A 22,842-nucleotide genomic window follows, 5' to 3' on the forward strand; every position below is an offset into this window, starting at 1 on the left:
GGAGTTGACCAAGAGGATGTATATGGTAGCTGGAGAAAGGTCATCTTCTCTCCTTTTGCACTTCTTGCATGATTACTGCTACCTGGTTTCCAACTGTTCTATTGAGCAGTTTGACCCCACAGTTAACCTTCCACAGGCCCTTTTTAAATCCCATTCATCGTATTCTTTGGGGAAATGCACACCAAGAGGCTGAGCAACCTGCCCTCTAGTCCCTTTTCCCTCCTTCCCAGTGACCCTCTGGGACTCATGGAGTTAAACTGTCAGATTGGGATGTTCTGATAGGCTGACAAGTACAACATATAAATCTCTTCTGGTGCCTGAACCTGGAAAGATGACTGCCAAACTACTTTTCCTCTCTCAAAAAAAAAAAAAAAAAACTGGAAATGGGAGCATGTATGGTTAAAACAAACTCACTTACAAGCCCCTCCCGCAAGGCAGGGAAATCCAGACATTGAGCTGCCCCAGACCATGAAGAGTATACCACCCCCTCCCATTCCACACCCACCCCACCCAGCACGCACACAGGCTCACAGACACACCAGGCACACACACACATCGATGGTCCATACCTATTTCTGCTTTCTTTTAGGCTTAAAGCCTTGATCAGGATAGGGAATTCTTGCTTATGAGCAGCTCCAGAAACCGCAACGGCAGATTCCCTCTCCCCTAACACTCAGGTTCAGGGTAAGCGCCGCCAAGAGTCCAACCACTGGTCACTCTGAAATGTTCAGGAGGGGGAGGGAGGGAGAAATAAAAACGTCGTTTCTATTTTGCCACCAATGGCCAACAGTTAACCAAACCAGTCCTTCGGAGGGAATGACTTATCCTCCCATCTGCTTGCCTTTTAAATGAGTGGCAGAGTCCATTTCCACTAGGACAAAAAGAAACCTCACTAGCCAGCAGCTGTGTTTAGGAGGTCAGTCAGTCTCCATGGGATGGAAATGTTCAGGTCTGAGACTGGAAAAGATTGCTCTGTTCTAGCCTCACAGCCCCCAAAAGCCGCTGCTTCCATCCTGAGTTGGAATGGTGGGTGATGACAAAAGCCATAACCACTGCCACCTTTAGGGTACAACCTTTAAACTGCTATCAGTGGCAGGGCAGGCAAGTGAGGCTCACTGCCCCACATTCCAGAAAGAAGGCAATCATCAGAAGGTAGGTTTTTGGTCAAAAAAAGAATGATCAGTGAAGCTCCTGATTTAACTGCCACAGCCTCAGATGGGCAGAAAATACCCAAAACTTCTTTTCAACCAAGTCATTAAGTACTTACTGCATGCTGGCTACCCCAGATATTTGCCAGCCTCACGCTAGAAGCAATGAGGGATACAGAACACACAGCATATAGTTCCTGCCCTCACAGAGCTTACAATCTGATTGATGATTCATCCATTCTTAGGTGAGTAACAAAGTTGGTTGCCCTTCTCAACATATAGCAGCAACTCTGCTCCGAGGAGAAGATGCCTCCATTTGCTTTCTCAGTACTTCCACTGTCCCGGTATCTCCACAAAAGGAAACTACTAGACTCATATCACAGAGGCTAGATGCAAACGCTCACCAGATATGGATTTGAGATAGTTCTCATTTCTAATTACTGCTTTGATCCCCTAAAAGGCCCTGCAGGTTCAAGCAAAATAGTTATAAAACTGAGGAGTTTGTGTTTAGGTGAGATGCACATGATCCACATTCCTATTTTCTGTCCCAGCCTAGCCATGACTCACACCACTTAAAGGAAAAGCTTTAATCCACACCAGAAACGCCATTTGAAGAGGAGGCAACGCAAAGGAAGCACACAAGCGTCTCTGTATTTTGGGAGCATGTCCAAAACATCCAAGTTTAAAAAAAAATCCACAAAACCGCACAGTGATTAATTTAACATTATTTCCTTGCAATGTTGCCAAAAATAAAGTGAACAGATATAGAGTGAACAAACATGGAAATTTGTCTTTCCATCTTGTTTTGGCCCAACATATAATCACAATCAAAAGGAAAATTGTCTCCAATCTGCGAAGTAATTATTTTAGGGTGTCTCCCCTAATTTCAAAGCAGAGGAACAACTTCTGATTGGAATCAAAGCTGGACTGTTAACAGAGCTATGGTAAATAACCACCGTACTTCTATTGTCCAACTCTGAACAAAACAGTTGTCTTTTTTCTTTTTAACTGAAACACTCAGAAAACAGCCCAAGGCTTTTAAACTTGAGCCCCTGGCTAGAAACCACCATACAATTCTTTTCCAGTACTGTTTAGATTCTTCATGCTGATTTTGACGGGCTTGCTGCTGACCCAGCTCCTCACCAAGAAAACTTTACTTGTCTGAAGTCTTACTCTCTTCCCTTAATTTTGTCCCCTCTCTTCCATATTGTTTTCAAAAACCAAATCACTATATGTCAACCGGACACAGACTGTCCCTCCTCACCCCCCGCCCCCTGGCCTTTTTTGTTTCTGTTTAAAAGAGGAAAAGAAATCAGCCTAAGAAAAAAGTTTTGCTGATTCCTCTCCAGTTTACTGATTTTTTTCTTAAGGAACTCATGTTCATCTACATGTTAAGAATCACAGAAGGAGGAAAACACTACTCCATTTTTTCATTAGAGAAAGGAAAGGAAAAGATTCCTTGTCAAGAACTAAAATAGTATGAACTGTGCAAACTTTCTGCTGCTCGCAGCTTTAATCACGCCACTGCCAGGGGTCTGACATCATCTTCAATCAATAAAATAACCTTGTTTCTCCCAGACAAACAGACTGTCCCTGAAGATATTTAATAGGGGAGGAAAGGATATCCATGGTTCTTCCTTTAAAAATGCAATTTCAATCTATATATTCAACTTTTCTGTAACAACAACAGGGTAGCAAGGCCAAGCTAAATTCTTACTCCATTTGCAGTCATTGGCCTCTCTCAGTATACCTGGGAGGTTGAGCCAAAACACATTAGTGAGAGCCCAGATGTTTCCCAAGCCAAGTCCCAGAAAATCAGCATTAGAAGGTGGCCAGGGCAGACCAAATTCCCATCCTTCAAATAAATTTTTGAAATATCCTTTAAGATCTTTCCATCCCTTCTACCTCCTCCTTCTAATTCGCCCCCACCCATCACTCCACCAACCAGGATGAAGAATCTAAGTTTAGAAAACCAGTTTCTCTGCTAAATCTTGGTCAACTTGTTCCATACAATTTTACTTCCAGCTAAATGGACAGGAGCCAGTTCAAAGATTTCCCTGTATCTATGTGCATGTATTTGTGCATAAAACACACACACACACACACACACACAACTCCCACACAAAGAGAGAGGCAAAACAACCCACTGAATTCTCCCATGGCCTCTCAGGTTGGTCCATATTGTGGCCTGAAGTGTCCTAGAGAACACCGTTCCAAACAGTCTTGCAACCCAGGATACTAATTCACTTCCTTTGGGAGGTAAGAAACAATGGTCCCTTTGCAGGTTACCCCTAAACTTTCAATGGGTAATGGGCAGGCAGCATAAACAACATGATGGTTAAGAGCATGGGCCTAGAGTCACACTGCCCAGGTTCAAATCCTGGATCTATGGCTTACTAACTGACCTCATACATGTCTCTTGACCTCCCAAGTCTCAACGTCATCATCTGCAAACTAGAGATAACTGTGTTTATACTTCATAGGCTTGTTATAAAGATTAGAAGAGGCAATCCATGTAAAGTGCTAAGCAAGAGCCTGGCACATAGTAAAGGCTCAATAAAAGTTAGCTATTAATATTATTTCAAAGTGGCCTTTTTCTAAAAGGCTACAGCAATTTTTTGAACTAAGGTTGTTTTTTCAAAACGTTTACTTGCAACTGAGTCTTTTGTGCAGGGGTCCTTAGATCAGCGAAGGCCAGAACTAAAAAGACTCTTGGGAGGCCATCTAGTGGTCCAACCCCTTCTTGCTATAAATGAAGATGCCAGAGCTTAAAAGGGGTCAGAGGCAGGGCCAGAATGCAGGTTTTATTACACCTAGGGCAAGAGCCCTTCCACTAAAATAATTATCTAGCATATTAGCTTGTACATAGAAGATGCTTAACAAATGTTTATTAAATTGAATTGACTCTGGTTTTAAGAGACTATAAACTTGGTTTAATGCTACAACAAATTTCCCAATTCCATTGGAAGTAAAATGTTAATGTCAGGAGGGAAAATTCAAGGAGGTAAGAGGGATGTATTTAGCTAGAAGCATGGCAGAAGAACCTTGCAAAATCTCTCCTCTTTATGCCAAGATATGTAGGTAGGTCAGACAGTAACACGAACCTCTGCTGATCAATGTTTCCAGGCCCCTGTTCTAGGTCTTGTCAACATCATACCAACTTGGCACTTGCTCTTGCTTAAGTCTAGCACTAGCTTAAGAAAAAGCTTTGAGTCGGCCCCACCTCTTTGCTCCTATCTCCACCTCTATCCAGATTAGGTTGGGAAATTATTTTAAGAACAACAGTAAAGCCTTGGCATTTCCAAATATTACTGAGGATCAGTGTCAGTTATCTGTTTCTGAGATGGCCACTCAAAGGTGTGGTTAATTTGGTCCCAGTTTTACTTTTCTGTATTCTAAAGCAATTAACTTGAACATGTTAATAAGCAGCGAAGGTGATGAACCATAAAGTGTACATGAGCAGTGAAACATTGGGTAACAAGGAGAATCCTGTTGCACTACCCTTTCACCTCCCTCCCCACACGCCCATCCCAAGGGAGGAATGGATCATGCCGTGACATCCCATTTCTTCTTGCCTCAGAAAAAGTATGAGCACTCCATGAAATCCGATTGAATATAAACTGAGAAAAGTTTAAGAATATACTTAGAAGCTACCTGCTTTACCAATCTCCCATCTTCGATGGCATACTACCCACTTTTATTTTTATTTTACAAGTAATATAAGCAGAACATGCACATACAATAACGAGAAAAAAATCACTCATAATCCCAGCACCTGAACTCAAACATTGCTAGCATTACAGCGTATTTCCTTTAGTTTTTTTCTGTGTGTATCTGTGTTTTTACAAAGTAATGAAATATTAATGTACATAGAATTTTGAATCCTACATCTCACTTTATCAAAAGCACTTTCTCCATGTTGTGGCATAGACTTCATAATAAACATTGCAACAGCCGTGTAATAGTCCATTAAATGAGTATATCAAGATTCACTTACCCATCCTCCAATTATTAAGACATTTAAATTGCTCTCAATTTTGTGCTAGTCTAAATAATGTCATAAAACCATCTTTGTGATTTAGCCTTTTTCAATATTTTGGATTGTTTCCTAATGATAGAATCTCAGAAGTGAAATTAATGGGTCAAGGAGCATGAATGTTTTTAGACAATCCACTAAAAAAAATAAAACTAGCAAAACACCAAAGCCCCATGAAATTTCTCCTTCATTTAATGAAAAGCTCTCGTGCTCCCATTCTTCCACCAGGGCAGAGCAGGACTCCTGGGAGGGAAAGAAGCCAAGAGAAGCAGTCTAGTATCCCAGTGGCTTGCGAAATGGCAGAGTGGAATGTGGGCTCCCCTGTGAATCCAGCTTGCATGCACTTGCCCCAAATTGCCACCCAGCCAAGAAGCTAATTAGTAAAAGCATCAGGTGGGTGAGAACAGGTTCATGGCCTGTAATGGCTTATATCATGTTTCATTTTTGCCCTTGGAAAGATCTGAGAGTCAGCTCAAAGACATTCAGTTCCAGTGACCCAACCTGTTACATTCTGAGAATTAAATTTGTTAGTTTTCAGATACCAATGTTCAACATAGTTTAAGAGTATTTTGCTGTACAGAACTAAGCATACATGACTAATGAGCCTGTGTGTGTACCTCTATTTTCAGCCACAGTTAAGGTGGCACTGTTAAGATCAGCCCTGTTTAATATTATATGACTAAGTGGCAGCTGTCTTAAATGGTCAATGTATTATAGACAGAGGTTTATTTGCAGACCCGACCATAAAAGTCATCTAGTCCTAAGGCAGGGGAGGCAACAGGCCAGAGATGCCCCAGGCTTAGCAAGAGCAGACACAACAGGCATTTCTTTCCTGGCCTGCTTAGTCAGAACTCTCAGAAGAGGGCAGTTCCGCTTTCCACCCTCTCCTTGAAGGTTTCTCCCTAATCGTTCTCCATGTTCCCCCTGTACCCAACTCTGCTCAATATGGAAAATGAATTTGCTCTTCCAGGTGTTCCTACTGGACTTTGTACACATCTCTATTACAGCACTTATCACACTATAGTTTCCACAAACATTTATTGAGCACTTACTATAGCCAGGCACTGTATAGGTCCTAGAGTGGAGAAAAAAGAGAAATAAAATACAGCCCAGCCCTCAAGGAGCTCCCAGTCAAGCAGAGGGGGCACAATCCAACCAGAAACCAGAGGTATGAGCAGACAGCTCTGGCAATGCAGAGGACCCTACAAAAAAGGGCCATCTGAGCAAAGCTTCCCAGAGGAAAAGACCTGTGAGCTGAGTGGGAGACACGGAATCTGATAGCCAACTTGATGGTGGGGAAGTTGGAAAGGGAGGAGTCAAAGATAGGTTAAGATATGCCTTTGGGAATCATTAGCATATGGATAACAGCTAAAGTCAAAGAGTGGGCTGGATCACACAGAGCAGGAACAGAAGATTACCAAGGCTGGACCCCTGAAAAAAGTGATCATTCAAGGGTCAGGTACTTTGCAAATGTGAGAGCGAGAAAGAAATTCTTTTATTTACCTCGTGGCTTCCCCCCACCCATATACCTTCAATCTAAACCTGGGAATACACTGCTCCAGGGATGAAAGTCCCAAGTAGCAATGCAGAGAGAAAAAATGAAGTTAATTCTTGTCTTTTAAATACCCAGGCAGAAATCACTGTCATGAGTTGAGCCCGAAATGGAAGTTACTAGATTGTGAGATCTTAGAAGGCATGGGCTGGGTGCATGATTTTTCACTGTATCCTTCCTGGCACATAAAACATTAATCGGTGCATAAAATATGCTTAATAATTGTATACTGAGTAAATAACAACTTTCCAAAGACATTGCTAGAGGCAATAAAAAGAAAAGGAATGAAAGACACAGAATAGCAGTAACAATACTATTACCTTTAATTTCTCAGCCTTTCTTCTAAGGAGACAAAAGCTCTTGCACTTCTGTTATCTTATTTGTCCTTCTCAGCCGCTCTGTGAGGAAAGAAAAGCAGACGTGATTAATTCCATTTTACTACTGGAGAAGCTCAAGTTCAGAACAGATAGCTAATGATAACTAATTTGACCAAGATTTCAGTGCGGGGCCAGAATCAGAACTCAGGTCTTGTGACTTCCTGCCCTGTGCTCGGTTACTAGACGCAAACTTCTACACAAATGAGAACAGTTCAGAAAAGAAACTCATTAGGCAAGCAAACTCCCTCAGCACTCCAACACTATCTTAAGCAAGCGAGCGTGCTACACCTAGAAGAAAATATCTCAGATGTTTCCCCATACCAACAGTGGAATGTCTAAATGTAATTCGCAGTGGTGCTCCACTAAGATAGTGGGGAGCTCCCTGTTTTGCTGTACCCCTTTTGAAGGGAGCCCCATCTGCCTTCAGTCTGGATTTTGTGTCTGAGTGGGGCTCAGGTGCTGACTGCAGGTGTGGCATCCAGCAGGTGCATGGACAGGAGCCAGCATTTCATATCTTCATACCAAAGGGCCTGAGTCACTCCCCAAAAGGCAGCCCCTCCTCCTCCCGCTGACTTGCAAGCCCCAGGAACCTGCCTTGACTGAGTTGCCATTACAAAACTAAATCTAGAATTGGCCTTCACTGGAAGGATTAGGGTGAAATCAGGTAAACTGCAAATCATATAACCCAGTCAACTGTCCCACTTTCCAAAACTAGTGCAGGTGTATGCCATGGGCATAGCACCAGGAAATATATGCACAGAATGACTGTTGGCTACTAGTTACAGGGAAAAGGAGGACCACAGCGGACTCATATTACGTAGTTAGCTACAGAGCACTTATTCTATTGCAAGTGGCCCTGAAATCTCAGGAGCGAGTATTTGTTCCCCTAAAAAAGATGGAGTTCAGTAGAAAGAATGCGCTAGGAAGCCTGCATTCTGCTTCCCAACATAACCACTCTCCTTCAGGCTGCCAAGGGAGAACTGCTTAGCCTAGTCACAAAACGTACCAGGTCAGAAAAGTCATCACATTGTCCTAATGGAAGCCTAAATGAGAGCCTGAGGCAGACAAAATGTTCTTGGGGGTAAAGGGGGTCATCAAAATTTTCTTAGCTTCAAAAATTGTTTACTTTAAAAAAACAATTTGCCTCTCCCAAACACACACACACACACACACAGCGAAGAGAAACTAATTGTAGAAGGAAAAAACCCAAATGTTACCTTAATAAAATGGTTTATTGTCATTTGTCGTATTTCTCCAATCCATACAGGAAACTCAAATTAATAAGCTTTGGTTTACAGCCCATGATCCAGAAAGTAAAACTGACTATTAAACTAAAATGTGATCACTGTATACAAACAGAGTGAAACAAAAATCTGAACTGAAAACCTAAATGTAATAAAGAGGAAATTAGATTTCTTCAAAATAGGCAATCTGAATAATTTTCCCCATCTGTGATTTTTATCTTAGTCTGCTATCACATGGAAAAAAATGTCATTAATCCAATGCAAATCCATGCCCCTTGAAAACAACCAAAATGAGTAAGTGATGTACTAATTAGCTTCCTAATGGGGAAGGTTTTAATTGAACTATTCTATAACAACCTTCATCAAAGTTTCCAGGGCAACTTCATAAAAGGATGTCAAACCTGGCCCATATTTTTATCCCCTTAAAAATAATTCTCAATACACAGAAACACAGAAAGCTTATTTCTCTTCCATGCTGTTAACACTCAGGCCACTACATTTTCTGATGTCAGCAATCCCCTTCCCACAAATATTCCAAGTATGCACCACCGTCATTCTCCTTTCAATTATGTGGTTTCTCTGCTCCTTTACTGATTGAGTCCAGGCCTCTCGGATAATGAGAAGCATGTGCAGGGAAAATATGCTCTTAAAAAACACATACATCAGTTTCATCTGCATTATGAAAGGGGGGAAGATTGTCCATATCAAAAGGATCAAAATGTGAAGTTTGCTATGAGATATATAAAGAAGAAAAAAAGATCAGCATCTATGTCTAAAGTTGGAGGGCAGTTATTGTGATCTGAAGCAACACCAGTAAGAACAAGGGAGACCCCCGCAAAATCCACCCTTTCTAGCTTGGCCACATTTATATTTAATCTTATCTTAATGTTACTTTGGGCGGTATTTAAGTTCTGACATACACATGGAAATGAGCCACGAATTGTACAGCAAGCATAAATATTCCATCATTAATAAAAACCAGCTGCGTATAAAACACTACAATGGCTGGGTTTCAGTTACTGGCTATCATCAGTATGTGTCACAAGCAAATATTACTCAAAACTTTCTCCCTTAAAACACACTCACACACACAGAAATTTGCTTTACCCTTTTTAATCTTTTGGAAGAGCTTTGAAGAACTCACTGATCTCTATGGCACATTCCAACTAATGTCTCTTTTCGAAGCTATTTTTCATCACCGTGGCAGATGCTAGAGTCTTCTTATTTGAACTTCAGCTTACCACAGAGAATGAAAATGTTTAATTTTTTTTAAAAGCCAAGAGGGCTGATAATACAAATGTTGAGACAATCAATTACAGTCAGTAAGGCAATGGGGCACCAAAGGGCACTGTATGTTATAAGACAGCAAAGCTCATTAAAAGTGAACACCTGCTCAGGACCTTATAATAAGCCTGCTCTGCCATCATGCAGACACCTTTCATCCAAGGATCTCAAAGCATCTGCCCAATATGAAGCATGCTTAAACACCTCTGTGAAGTATTAATATCCTTGCTTCCAAGAAGGGTAACTGAAGCTCAGAGCAGCTAATTCATTTACCCTTGGTCACATGGCAAGTTAGAGAGGGCTGGGCAGAGAAACCCTGATCCTGGCTTCAAGTCATGCAGTCTAATGATATTTCATGGAGTTGAGGCAATAGTGAAAGTGACTTTACAAATGTCAGGGGCAGCCTATAGAGCTAAAAAAGATTTCAAAAATTATCTTAGGAGATGCTAGCAAATATACCCATCTGCCTTTTCACCATGAACACATATCATAAAAAAATGTTCCTGTACTTAACTTGGTACTCCGGAAGTACTAAAAACTCACACTTTACTTTTCTATTCTGTTTAAAAAATTTTAATCTAATTTATGATGAGCCACTGGTTTCCAGGAATGAGTGCATCCAAATTTGGATATCTTATGTATATTATACCTTCTCTATCAAAGGAAAATTAAAGGACTGTGTAACTGAACTTTGACTATAGGCTGAAGGCCTCAAACGAAGAACCCATTACATGTGGGTCATTCCGCTACACCTACATGTCTTTTATTTAATTGTCTAAAATCCTTAATTTCCTTATTATTTTTTAGTCTAATTGAAACATATTTTCAAAGCTACAAAACATTTGTGCTTTCCTGCTTTTCCTTTCTTGTTCGGGAGACTTCATAGTCTACCCATTTGTACTCTCTTGATAGGATATGATGATATAGTGATTTAAGAATCATTGTTAATGATTTAGACAAAGTAAACAGTGAACACTAGTTTTCTTTTTGCTTAAAAAGAATGGGGGAGAGTAACAGAAGGTCAAGGGAGTAGAATTAACAGCCTCGCTAGATACATGAACACCTCTAAATCACAGAGAGAGGTTAGGGATTACTTATTAACTCTGTTAGTCTCTTCTGGCATTTGAGGAAAAAACGTATGTGATGCTTCACGCCTATTCAGTCAGGTTCTGACTTCATTCCTCCACACAGGTTTACAAAATTAAGTCATAGGTGGGTTCTTATTTAAAAGCAGCATTGTACATTTCTATGATCCCAACTATGTAAAATTCATGGAAGTACAGAAACAAGGACTTGAACTAGGAAAACTGAAAGCAGACATTCTGTAAGGATGATGGGATTCTTGATGAAGTTTTGACAGAGTCTTACCTTTTTAACTTGATACGTTGTTAAAATACAAAACACAATGCATTTATGTTGATATATCCTTACAGGCTTTTTTTTTTTACATTCAGATGACTACATGATTGTATTTCTAACAATTGTTGCACCTTATTCTAGTAGGAATCATTCACATTCAACCAGAAATCAAGGCCTAGGAAGAGCACCGTAAAGTTTTCAGAACAGGTTCTCAAATTTACCCTGTCTGTCCCCCGACAATTAACAGAGGAGGAAACTTGCCAAGGGTGATAAACTGAGTTAGAGGTGATTCCAGAGCTCAGGTTTGTCTCACAAATAGGCTCACTAGGAAAGCTTATAGATTCTTCGATTAAAAATGGCATCAGTTGCTGTTATTTGCCAGAAACAATTTTCTGAATCCTTGGGTTACTCAAATATAACTGGAATTAAAATCTTTTACCTATATGGGGTAGAGAGTCCTCTCCTTAGACTTATCAAAATCTGTGAAACCTGATTTATTTCCAGAAAGCCATACTAGCATCCTTCTACAAGTTGTTGTAGGCTCGGGTTAAACGTAGCCAGCAACATTACAAACTAGAACGACTTAGACAATTAACTTCACCCCATATAACAAGATTCAAAGACCAAATAATGGCCTCACTTAATTCAAACAATAATCATGACTTCAAAATTGTGTCTTCTTTTATGCAATAAATATGTTTCTGAGAAGGCCCACTTATAGTGAATTTGTATATATCAAGTTATAGTTCAAAGGCGCTAACTAGGAAAGCTACTTTTTTCAAAGAAACTTGTAGTAGTTCTTTTACAAAGCAAATGACCTCCTATTTTCCTTTTTCTAGTTCAGATTTTGTGTGTTGTGTGTGGAAGGGGTGACTTCCCTCCTTTCTCTGGGTTAAAAGGGTCAGAAGCCCACCATGGAGGAGAGTAATGCAGTATGGGCAGCCTGTTTAATGCCCCCTTAGTTCCTGGGACCAAACTGGAACCTTTGACTTGGAGGTGGATCCCTAGATTTTGGACCAAAGTCCAGAAAAGGCAGCAAGAAACGAAGAAGTGAGCAAGAATCTTACAACGCATCACAGTAAACCAACAACAAAAATTCGTGGGGACAGGAAATCAATGGAGCACAATCCTAAACAAATTGGTTTAGTCCCAAGCTAATTAACTTGTCAAGCAGATCTCCAAACCCACCGAATCCATGGGGGAAGAGGTGATGTAATAGGAGATTTGGGAACATTTACTATCCTAAAAGCCTCAGCCATGACCACACACACCTCTCTCCACCCTTTTCAGCGTGTTTAAGCTGGGCTTAATGGGTGCAAAGGACAATTTCTTCCAGACATTCCCTAAGAATAGACTGTTCTCATGCATTCCAAATGCTCAGTCTCCATGGAGGAGGCTACCTGGTCACAAGCATTTCCCAAGAGGGAATATATCCTCTACTCCTGCTCATTGGTAACACTCCTTCCCCAACAAAACAAAACAACTTCTAACCATCCCGAGAACTTCAGGGGACTTTTTTGGGGGAAAAGGAAAAGAAACCTTAAGAGGGGAGTAGGAGAGTGTGAGAAACTCCTCTTGTCTCCAAATGGAAAAAGGGCCTTAAAAAGCTGGATCAAAGGAAGAAAGGGGGATGGGGGAGAAGGGCTGCTTAATTACAAAGACACCCTTTTAAAGGAGGCGCAGGCCCTGGGAGAGGGCTCTTACGAGAGGCATAGAAGCAGATGTACCCACTTAGAATTCTGGCACTCAATGGGACCTCAAGGTCATAGTATCCATCCCTCTGGTTTTTGAATAGACTGTTCTTAAGGCATTCTAGAAAGAGTCTGATCCGTTCTTTATAACAGATCAGAAAAAGCAACTCCACAAAACGCCTTGGTTATGCATTAGTCCAATAAACCCTACTTTATAAACCAGCAATGAGATTTCACCTTCCAAATCCAAAACAGTATTGAATACAAATTTTAAAATTCCCTTATAAACTCTTTTAAATAAGTAAACAGATCCAGAACTTTCATGTAAAAGTTACTCTCCATACAAGCATGGTCAGAGGTATACCTCACATCTAGACTATGAAGTTAGAAAAAGCACTTTCAACTTTAGGGAGCCACAGACTTTTCCAAAGAAAGAAGTATCTTAAAATTAAGTATGATGTAGTGCCAGAAAGTGGTGGTAAATGACACCAGATAAACCCATACAGAATAGCTGGAACCTGAGTTATCATCTGTAAATAGATGCAACTACTCTACAACCACCTGGCTAGTAAAGTGTCCCAGGCCAGTTATAAAATGTAGTTTGGTCAGGACAACTTTTCCCTCCCAGCTGATCTGAAACATGATAGCCTTTAAAACTGTCACCCTGTAACGTTCCTTTTCTCCTTTCCTGCTTTCCTTTCCCCCATTAAAATCAATCAACAAAATTATCTAAAAATATAAGTAAATGATTTGTTCCCAAATAAGCAATGGATTGAGGACACCTCGGTAATAGGTCTTTGAACACCCCCATTTTTATAAGTTTGCCATGTTTGCCCAAGCGGAGATAGGTGGGAGATGGGTGAAGATTTATCTGGAGTCCAAAATGGCATTTCAAACTATTCTTAGCTACCAAATGAGGGTGCTGAAAGGTCTAACTTCACAAAGGCTGGCCCAAGAAAGGGCTTTTCACAAAGCCTAGTTCAAGGAGACTTAAATACCCTTAGCCCTCCATTACTGAAGATTATGGTGACTAATTCCTCTCTGAATGAGAGAAGAGGGTTATATTTTAAAAAGTTTTAAACTGCCTCCCAAATTCCACTCTTCATGGGGGGGGGGGTGAGAACTAAATTGAACACTTCAAGGTGTCAGAAAATTCTTTCTAAAATACACGCTAAAGATTGGAAATGCTGCTTCTCACAAACTTTCCCTTTCCTCTCTCATTTAATTGTATGTAGTCCCTTGCAAATTATTATAATACTATTATTAGTGGCAATTTACCAGGGACTTCTCACACTCTACAAAGACTGTCAGTTTCCCTCTCTCAAATTGCCTTCTTTTCATTTTCATATATTCAGTCTATCTTGCTGTTGAAGCACCAACGTACAACGACCCAGGCTTGGGAGCCTCCAGACGCCTGCATGATCCCGCAAACCTTGTTACTAACATCTATAAACCAGATAAGGGACAACCCCCTCCACACCACCACCACTACCAAAAAGAGAGTAACGTTGTAGATTACTCCCAGACTTTAAGACTTCTAGAATTCACGGCCCCCGGGGGAGGGGAGTGTGAGCCCCCACCCCAATCCTAAGCATTTAGGAGGAACGCATCTAGCAATCTGAGATAAGCCCGGACATTCCTGCTGAGCTAAATGTAGACCTCAAGTTCCCTCGGGTCTTTAATTCCTTTTGTGCTTAATTACCTAGAGATCTACAAGGACCCCAGGAGGCAAGGGAGTAAAAGTACCATCAAGTAGTGGTACCCACTAGCATCTCTGTAGAAAGGAAAAGGAGTGCACACTCTTTACCAATTTAACTTGCTGCATATCCCAGAAAACTCATGGCCAGCTGCAAAGAAAGTAGAACACAGGGGCATCCCCACACGCATCTAGATCGACTCACTCACTCTGAGGGCACGATCAAGTTCATGCCACCATGGATTCCTGCCCCAGTTCCCCGCGAAAAGTAACCACGCGTCTCCTACCCCTGAAGGCAACGAAGACAAGGTGACGATTCTCTGCTCGTTCAAGTGGCTTCGGGCCCGGGCCGGAGGCCAGGGATGGGCAGTGGGGAAGCCCCGACTCCCGGCTGCTCCCCTCCTTACTGCTCCGTCCGGCCTCTTCTTGGTGGCAGTGGACAGGCAGGATACCGGGCCAGAGGGTGGAGCAGCGGATGGTCGAAGGCGAGACAGCCTGGAGGTGGGGGTGGAGGGGGCGGTGAGAACTAAGAGAAGATGAGGCAAAAGAGAGCGGAGATGGAGGAATAAATCAGGGGTCTACCAGCTTGGGCAGCCAGAAAGCTCCTAGGAAGGAAGGGGCGTGACTGCGATGAAGGCAGCTCCTGGGCAAAGGATGGGAGGTAGGGGAGGGGGACGAAGGGGTGGCTTTTCTTCTTGCGGTGAGCGGCTAGGACCGCCCAGGAGCGGGGAGGGGGGATGGACTAGGGAGGGAGGCGGAGTAGAGGGCGGAGAAAGAAGGGAGGGAGCCTGCCCGGACCCTGGGTAAGGGCGGGGCGGGGGGGGGGGGGAGAGGGGAGGGGGGAGAGGGGCGGGGGGCAGAGAGCGGCCGGGGGGAGAGAGGCGGGGCCAGGGGGCGTGGAAGTTTCAAACAATTGAGCGGCGGAGTCCGGCTGCTCGGGCGAAAGCGGGGGGACCTTGCTCTGGTCCTCCTACTAACGTGGCACGACGCGGTTACATTAGCAATGAGAGTCTACGCGAGAACCGGCTGGGAGGAAGGAAAGGGTTTTGCAAAGACTACAAATAATAATCTATGGCAACAGCAGAGCGGAGTCGCGTGGGAGAGCCAGTGCAGCTCCCCGCCCCACAGCAGGAGGAAGAAAAACAAATAGAAATGCTGAAAAGCAGCTTCTCGCAAAGCCTGCTTAAAATAATGCAGGAAGGAGCAGCGCTCCTTGGTTTTCCTTCCCCTCTTGCTTCCTATTACCAGCAGGCCCCCACCCAGGTCGCAGCTCTGCGAGACACCCTCCTTTCTTCCTCCGCTCCCCCTAGCCTCCCTCTTCCTCCCCCTCCTGGCGCGTCCCCGACCCCCTCCCAGTGGCGGGCCGCGCTGGCGGGGGAGGTGGCATGGGCCGGGCTCTGCGGAGCCTCCGCCTCTTGGGCGGGCTGAGAGGGCCGGCCTGGGCGGAGCGGGCCCAGAATTGTAAGTCCCGCCCACCATTCTTTTGCAGCTACCGGTTGGCGAATCCTAGCCTAGGATTCGCTTGCGATTGGTCATTTGCGTCGTCGTTCGGATCCTTTTGTTCCACCGCCCTCGCAATTAATAAAACTAAACAAGAGGCTATTGTCTCTCTCTGGGTTCTCCCCCAAGGTACTGCCGAGAAGAGAAAGATGAGACGCTTGGTTTCTTAAGTCTGCTAAGAGTGCGACAGTGTGTCGGCAGGCTCCGGTACACCTTTATGGCACTATCTGGCCCGGTGGTAATAGGTAACTTTTCTCTCCCCTTAATTCATTAGGCCAGGAGGCGAAAAAAGTACTTAAAGTGTCAATCTGGTGTTCACATTTCCTGGCTGCGAAAAATTGATATTGCTTAAGAACACAGAGGGTTGAGAACAGCATCCTGGGAAAATCTACTGAAAATCTACCATTTTACATCTGGGAAACGAAAGCACAGAGAAACAATGTAGGGGTAGCAGAGTGACATGAAATTTGGAACTAAAGGAAGAACTCATTTCGGACTCTAGCACTTAGCAGCTAGTTGTGCGCCTTCTGTTGAGTCGCGTAACTTCTCTGAGCCTTAATTTTCCTGTCTGTAAAGAAAGGCTGTAAGCATGATGTATTAACTCAATGGCACTGGTATATGAATATAAAATGAATCGTGTGTGGAAACTCGGAACCACAAAGCACTCCCCACATAGATGTGTTCCTACTCGTGTATGTCACATAGTGGAGAGTCTCACATGTGTTTGAGAATCAAATATTCTGCTCATCTGTTTTAAGCATTTACATCCAAGGTGTGTAGGTTTTGTGGCTTTGTTTTAAAAAGTCCACTCTTTTCCCGCAGTTTTGGTGGTGGATATGAAGTTGGCTCCCTGCAGTTAGAATAATAAATTGCCCTTTTTCTAACCAGGGTGGGTGAGATTTCTTTTTAAACAGTTCTGCAGTGGCGCCACAACCTAAATCTATTGTGGTGCTGGTACTGAAAGAGGAAATCATGCTGTGTATCTCCGAAGTGAACTTGAGTAAACAAATATGAGGGAACATTTACCATGGAAACCACCATTCTCTACAGATCCATATTTCCTAGAAAACGCTACAAGGAGGAAGCAAGTCTAAATGTAAAGGCCTTGACAACACAGAGCTATTATAATGAACTCATGCCAGTGAAAAAGTGACATTCAATTCAAGCCTGCCAAAGGGGAGCCTTCTGAGGGGCCATGTATCAAGGCAGGCAAGAGGAAGTGTGCTCAAAGGAAATGCTAGCTCACCCTGAACAGGGACTCAGAATATAATCAGGTGCAGGAAAAGTAGTGGGCCGGTGGCATGCTGAGAGTAGCCCCAGTGTGCAGAAAGCTCTGCTGGGGCTGCTGAAGCATTCAGAAACAGGAGCGTGGGCAACATGGATTCTTGGAACGATTCAGTTTATGTGTGAAGTGAAGTTATTTGGGTAATTTTTCACAGGGAAGGTGAGGTTTTGAGCGTTAAGGACCTGGAGACACTTGGTTTGTGAAGCAAGGGAAGATTATTCCAGCCTTGTTATTTGGAGGGGTGGACAGCAGAACTAGATAGGGTGCGTATATGCTGCAGACTACTACTGATTACAATGGCAACAGGATACTTGGTAAAATTAACATTGCTGTTCAAATGAAAAAAAATAAAATCTGCTCGGGGTAAAATTAAAACAGTACTGAAAGGAGTACAATAAAGAGTTCCTCTCCACCACTCCATTCTAATAGTCCCTTTCTCCCTTTCTCTCTATGCTTGTATGTAATCATCAAAATATATTATTTGCATATACATATATATTCCATTGTTGCCCCTTACAAGTGGGATCATCAATTACAGCCCACCTTGTATTTCTTTACTCAACAGTGTCTCTTAAATATCCTTCCATCGGAGGATAACTTCCTCGTACTTTGTCATGATAGCTCAGTGTTCCATTGCATAGTTTTGCCAAAATTCTTTTACTCATTCCCTTAGCGAGAGATGATTTAGGCCATTTCTCATTTTTTTGCCGTTACAGAAGATGCTGGGGAAAAAATCCTAGTAGCAAAGGCCCGGTTTGTAGAAAGCTTGCCCCCAGGTTTGCAGTTGCCTTCAAAAGACTTCCAGCCTGCCTTCCCCACAGCTACTGGGGCCTTCGTACAATGGGAACTCCTAAAACACTAATTCCTTTAATACCCCCTCCTCAAATCCTGCCTTGGTCATTACTGTTCTCCTCCAAATTTGAATTTTGATGGAGTAGAGTGAGCACAGCTCTGAATTTAATGCTGGATCAGGCTGTGTGTGAGTCACTTCTTAGCCAGGGGGCAAACAACAGGTTTTTTGGTACCTCAGCTTTGCCCAGGTCTTCTATGCATTTTAGGTGTTCCTTTTCTCCTGCCACAGAAGACTTCCTTTTGTTTTTACCCTGAAAACCCTTCAGTTTGTTTAAACTGAGTTTGAATTTAAAGTTATGCTTTGCCAGCTCTACTTAAAAGGAAGGGGGAGGGGGAGGCCAACATCAACAAACATCACTTGAACTGCTATTATGGACAGGACTGAAAAAACAAAGAGGGATGGGACTTGACTCCTGCCTTCAAGAGTATATCCAGAAAAAGACAACTAACAAGCGTATGCTAAGTGCTAAATGAATGAGATTGACAGTAAAAGCCGAGGAAGTTGAGAGCAAGGAGTGAAAACTAGTTCCAGAGAGTGAGTTTATACAGCAAAGTATGCCACACACATTTAACTAATCCCCACAGCATCCCTGTGTCTTCATATCCTGACTGTAAAATATGGAGAAGCCTTTGGGGGATACCAGGAGAATTAACCACTACTTGTAAAACACCTGTGTAAAGAGACTGGGTTGCCTAAGTACATTAAGCACCTCCATATATCGATAGTAGATACAATGATCATTTTAAGCTTAGAACTCAAGAATCTCCACCCCAAACTACCTGTCCTGTTTGGCTTTTTTTTTTCAATAAAATGCAATTCCTCCTTTAACATACAATAGAAAACAATGTCTGTGCTCAAAAAACAGGAAAAGTCAATTAAAAAAATCAATGTGTCCCTAAAAACATGCTAAGTGAAAGAAGGCAGACACAAATGGAAAAAAATAGGGTATAATTCCACTTATATGAGATACTTAGAATAGACAAATTCATAGAGACAGAAAGTAGCATAGTGATTACCAGGGCGTAAGGCAGGGAGAAATGGGGCATTTTTGTTTAATGAGCACACTTTCTGTTTGGGATGATGAAAAAGTTCTGGAAATAAACAGTGGTGATGGTTGTACAACATGTTGAATGTACTTAATACCACTGAATTGTACAGTTAAAAATGGTTAAAATAGTAAATTTTGTATTATGTATATTTTACCACAATAAAAACAAATTTAAAGGTAACAACCCTCAGGCTCAGTGTCAGGAGATAAGACCAGTGATGGAGGCTGCCAAGAAGGCAGGACCCACATAAAGAGGGCAACTTGGTCGACACCATAGGAAATGCAGGCCCAGTGTGGACAGGACTTCTGATTTTTTAAGAGAAACCAGAAGTCAAATGTATTAATGTAAAATCTGGTTTTTAATTTTGTCAACTAATAAGTATTTTAACAAAAAAAGTCTGTCCTTTGCATGCAATATTTTTGTCCAATATACAGGAAAAGTAGGAAATAGAACATGGCTTGTAGTCTATTCCTCAATCCCTAGCTAGGTTCTTCTAGAAGGAAAGACCACGAAACCATAGTGCTCTGTATTGAATGACATTCTCCCCCACCCACCAAGTCAGCTGGAAGTGTGAAATGAGCACATCTTCCTCTAATTGCCTGGTGAACAACTAAATCATTTAAATGCATTTAGAAACAAAAGCAGAGGGAAGCACATACACAAGGGAACATAAATCCTAAGGATTTATGGCTCCACATAACTCTCCCCTCCCCCCAAAAAAAACACCCTACGAATATATCAGGCAGACCCTGCAAAGCAGCCTTCTCCAGGATACCTCCTAAAGTCGGTTTCCTATTTATTCACGAGGATACTAGCTCTGCACATGCAGAAGCTAGCTGATCAGAAAATATCAGCTTTATCTGAATGGGAGAGGAACAAAGGGACATATATGCAGCAAAAGTATTGAGTTAAATGCTCTTCCTTTTGTATCCCCTTCCTCCCCCCCTTCCAACCTTCACAAGCATATAAACACACACACACATGTGTGCACACACGCACACACACGGTCCAGACACAGGAAGTTTGAAGCTTGATCCATGTGTGGAAAACAGCAATGTGGGAATTCAGGAAACAGCACCAGAACTGTGCTCCAAGGCCAAGACCTGCTCCAGCATTTGGGAGCCAAGTTACTCCTGGGGTACTTGTGGGCCCCAGCATTTTGGAAGTAACTCGGCTGTAGAAAAATAAAGCTGCCTGCAAGTCTATTCCCCAAGTACCTCCTAGGGTCCTGTTTGAGTAACCTGGGTTTGCCTCTTTATGATTTATGCAGGGCTTCACTTCAGCTTAACTAAATACCATATCTCCTTCAGCAGCTTGAGTTTCTGGAAAGGCCCAGACTGTCCATACTTCTCAGTAGGATTTGTTTGCAAAGTCTTAAGTTAGTTGGAGCAAGAAGGAGGTAGGGAAACCGAGGAACACACATCAAAGTCTACACTCTAAAAGGTGGTGCGATGAGAGGGAGAATATGATTTAGTCAATGATCAAAAACAAATGACTGAAAGCAAGTCAGAGGGAACTCAAATTCCTGAGCCAGTAGTCCTTTAAATGTACAAAGTTAGCAGGATTGAAAGGAAGTTCATCCTCTGACATTACCCTTTGCAAATAAACTCTTGATTGATTCGGCGTGCTCTCTGTTTCTCTAGTTGCCAGAGTGTCTGAGAGTTGTTATCCCAGTTGGAGGAGAAGAAGGTTGTGACTGGAGTAGAGATTTATCTTCTCTGGCACACTGCCCCGCTTCAGGAACTACAGGAAGAAGGTAGGTCAATGCCATTTCGGTGTGATTTAAGGCAGGGCCACCTTGCGATCCCTAATCAGCCTTTTCTTCAGATTTGCCACGGTCCCATGAGATTCACACAGGAAAGACCCTTATTAAAGTGCAAATAGGTAACCTGGGAAGGGTTAAATATTAAGCCATCTTTGATGTGCTCTGATGGAAAGGGTATAGACTTTTGGAGTTACTCAAGCCTAGATTCCAATTGCAGCTCCAATGAGGTAAATTACTTAACCGCCCTGGGCCACAGTTCCGTCATCTGTGAAATGGGGTTAATAATTTCTCCACCATGAGAGGTTGCTGTGAGGATTAAATGAACTGACATATTTAGAGGTCCTATCATGATGCCTGCATTCAGTAGTCACTTAACACAGTTTATTTCTTTTATGCCCCTCCATTCAGTCTTCTTAGAGAATTCCAGGGGGTAGGACAATGGGTTTGCTTAGTGGCCTACAGAGATTAAGGCCCTCATAATCACTCTTCCCCACTCACTCTGCTCAGCAGTGCAGTGTGGTCCTAAGCACATGGGCTTTAGCACCGAAAGGACCCAGTGTCATAGCCTTTGTTCTATCACTCACTAGCTATATGACTTTGGACACATTTGAGGCCTGTTTCCTCATTTGTAAAATAAGAGTAATAACAGCACCTATTTCTCAGGCTGGTGGTGAAGATAAAATGACAGCCATATACAAATATTAGCTGATATTGTTATTTGTAATATTTTATGCAGGGGGCCAACTGAAGTTTACTTTTATACCAAGCAGTATAATCTAAACTAATCTAAACTAGTGAATGGTTTTAGCAAAAGTGCTGAAAATCCTGAAGCAATGACAACTATATGTTCCTGGCTTCCTGGTCTTGGCTAAGAAATTTGGGATGGTGCTATAGACATCTCAGGTCCAGGCTGTTGGACCTTCTCCCCCCAAGATTTTCACAGTGTTTTGGCAGGATGTGAGCAAGAAGAGGGACTCCTAGAAGGTGCTGCAGGAGATCCTGGGATAATAGAACATCCTCGCTGTGGAGTGTGGGCCTGGGGCACTCAGGCCTCCAGCTCTTTGAGTTCCACACTTTCTCCCGACCTTCGAACCCTTGCACGTACTATTCTTTCTGCCAAGGACACTATACATAACCCCCTTCACTCCACTCTCTCCCCACTCTTCACCTCACTAACTCAATCTTATTTCTCAGGCTTCAAGTTAAATGTGACTTCTTCAGAGAAATATTCCCTCAGCAGTAACCTCTACCCCAGTGTCCTGTCTATCTTTAAACATTCTTGTGAATTGTATATTCTATGTGATAAATTATATCAGAAGTAGTTTTAATATAAAATAATATTTAAATTATTCAACAGGTAAATTATTTAACTTTGTCTCTCAATCTAGAAAATTATTGGTCCAGGAAGAAGCTTCAGGCTTATCCTCTAGCTTTGTATACAGCCTGCAACCCTCTTGCCTACCACCTTAGGGATACCCATGGGCTGGCCCAAGTTAGTAATTTTTTAGAGTTATTCCTGTGTTAGGTGGGGACATTGAGCTAGATAACCTTTAGGGTTCCCTGCAACTCTTGACTGCTGACAGTTGTCAGAATGCTGACAAGTTTTCTGAATGCTGAAGTGGGCAGCTATATCAGAAGTGTTATCCACAACTTGCTGCCTCCTAGTTCCATGATCTTGGTGTATAACGGGGAGTTTTGAAATATAGTGAGGAAATGTGGGTGTTAACTATTTAAGTAGAAGGTGATATGTTTATTTGATGCATAGCAAGTGAGTGCTACAAGATCAGAAGAAAGACTGTGCAGACATGAGCACTAGGCAGAAGATTAATTAGAGTGTGAGTGGCTGGCTCAATGCCTTTGATGGCAAGAAGATGGTTCCAGATGACTTTATGGATGCTGTTGCTTCTTGTACCCCCATTGGAACTATAAACTAGGAATAGATTTACCAAGAGGCAGACTAGTATAGTGGAAGAAACAGAGAGATTTTTCACTCAGATAGAACT

General features: G+C 42.5%; 1 protein-coding gene and 1 long non-coding RNA gene across 14 annotated transcripts in view; one reads left to right on the plus strand and one right to left on the minus strand.

Annotated features, from left to right (window-relative positions):
• Positions 1 to 15,131, minus strand: part of AMOT (angiomotin) — a 61,947-nt gene extending 46,816 nt beyond the window's left edge. Inside the window, exons 1-3 of one of the 6 annotated variants that reach the window (XM_070606152.1) lie at positions 14,675 to 15,131; positions 7,057 to 7,134; positions 570 to 718 (exon numbers count right to left, since the gene is read on the minus strand). The gene's annotated coding sequence lies outside the window, so the exon portion shown is untranslated. Of the gene's footprint in view, positions 1 to 569; positions 719 to 7,056; positions 7,135 to 7,434; positions 7,561 to 14,596 lie in introns of those variants that run through there. The other 5 variants (XM_070606153.1, XM_070606154.1, XM_070606155.1 and 2 more) reach the window with 5 other exon arrangements.
• Positions 15,132 to 15,966: 835 nt separating this feature from the next.
• LOC139081163 (uncharacterized) overlaps positions 15,967 to 22,842 on the plus strand; it is a 186,189-nt gene continuing 179,313 nt past the window's right edge. For 4 of the 8 annotated variants that reach the window (XR_011536247.1, XR_011536242.1, XR_011536245.1 and 1 more), the window contains exons 1-2: positions 15,973 to 16,132; positions 20,718 to 20,830. This is a non-coding gene — a long non-coding RNA (uncharacterized lncRNA). Of the gene's footprint in view, positions 16,133 to 20,717; positions 20,831 to 22,842 lie in introns of all 8 variants that reach the window. The other 4 variants (XR_011536244.1, XR_011536246.1, XR_011536241.1 and 1 more) reach the window with 3 other exon arrangements.

This window comes from Equus przewalskii, chromosome X, assembly GCF_037783145.1.
Source record: "Equus przewalskii isolate Varuska chromosome X, EquPr2, whole genome shotgun sequence".
Taxonomy (NCBI): domain Eukaryota; kingdom Metazoa; phylum Chordata; class Mammalia; order Perissodactyla; family Equidae; genus Equus; species Equus przewalskii.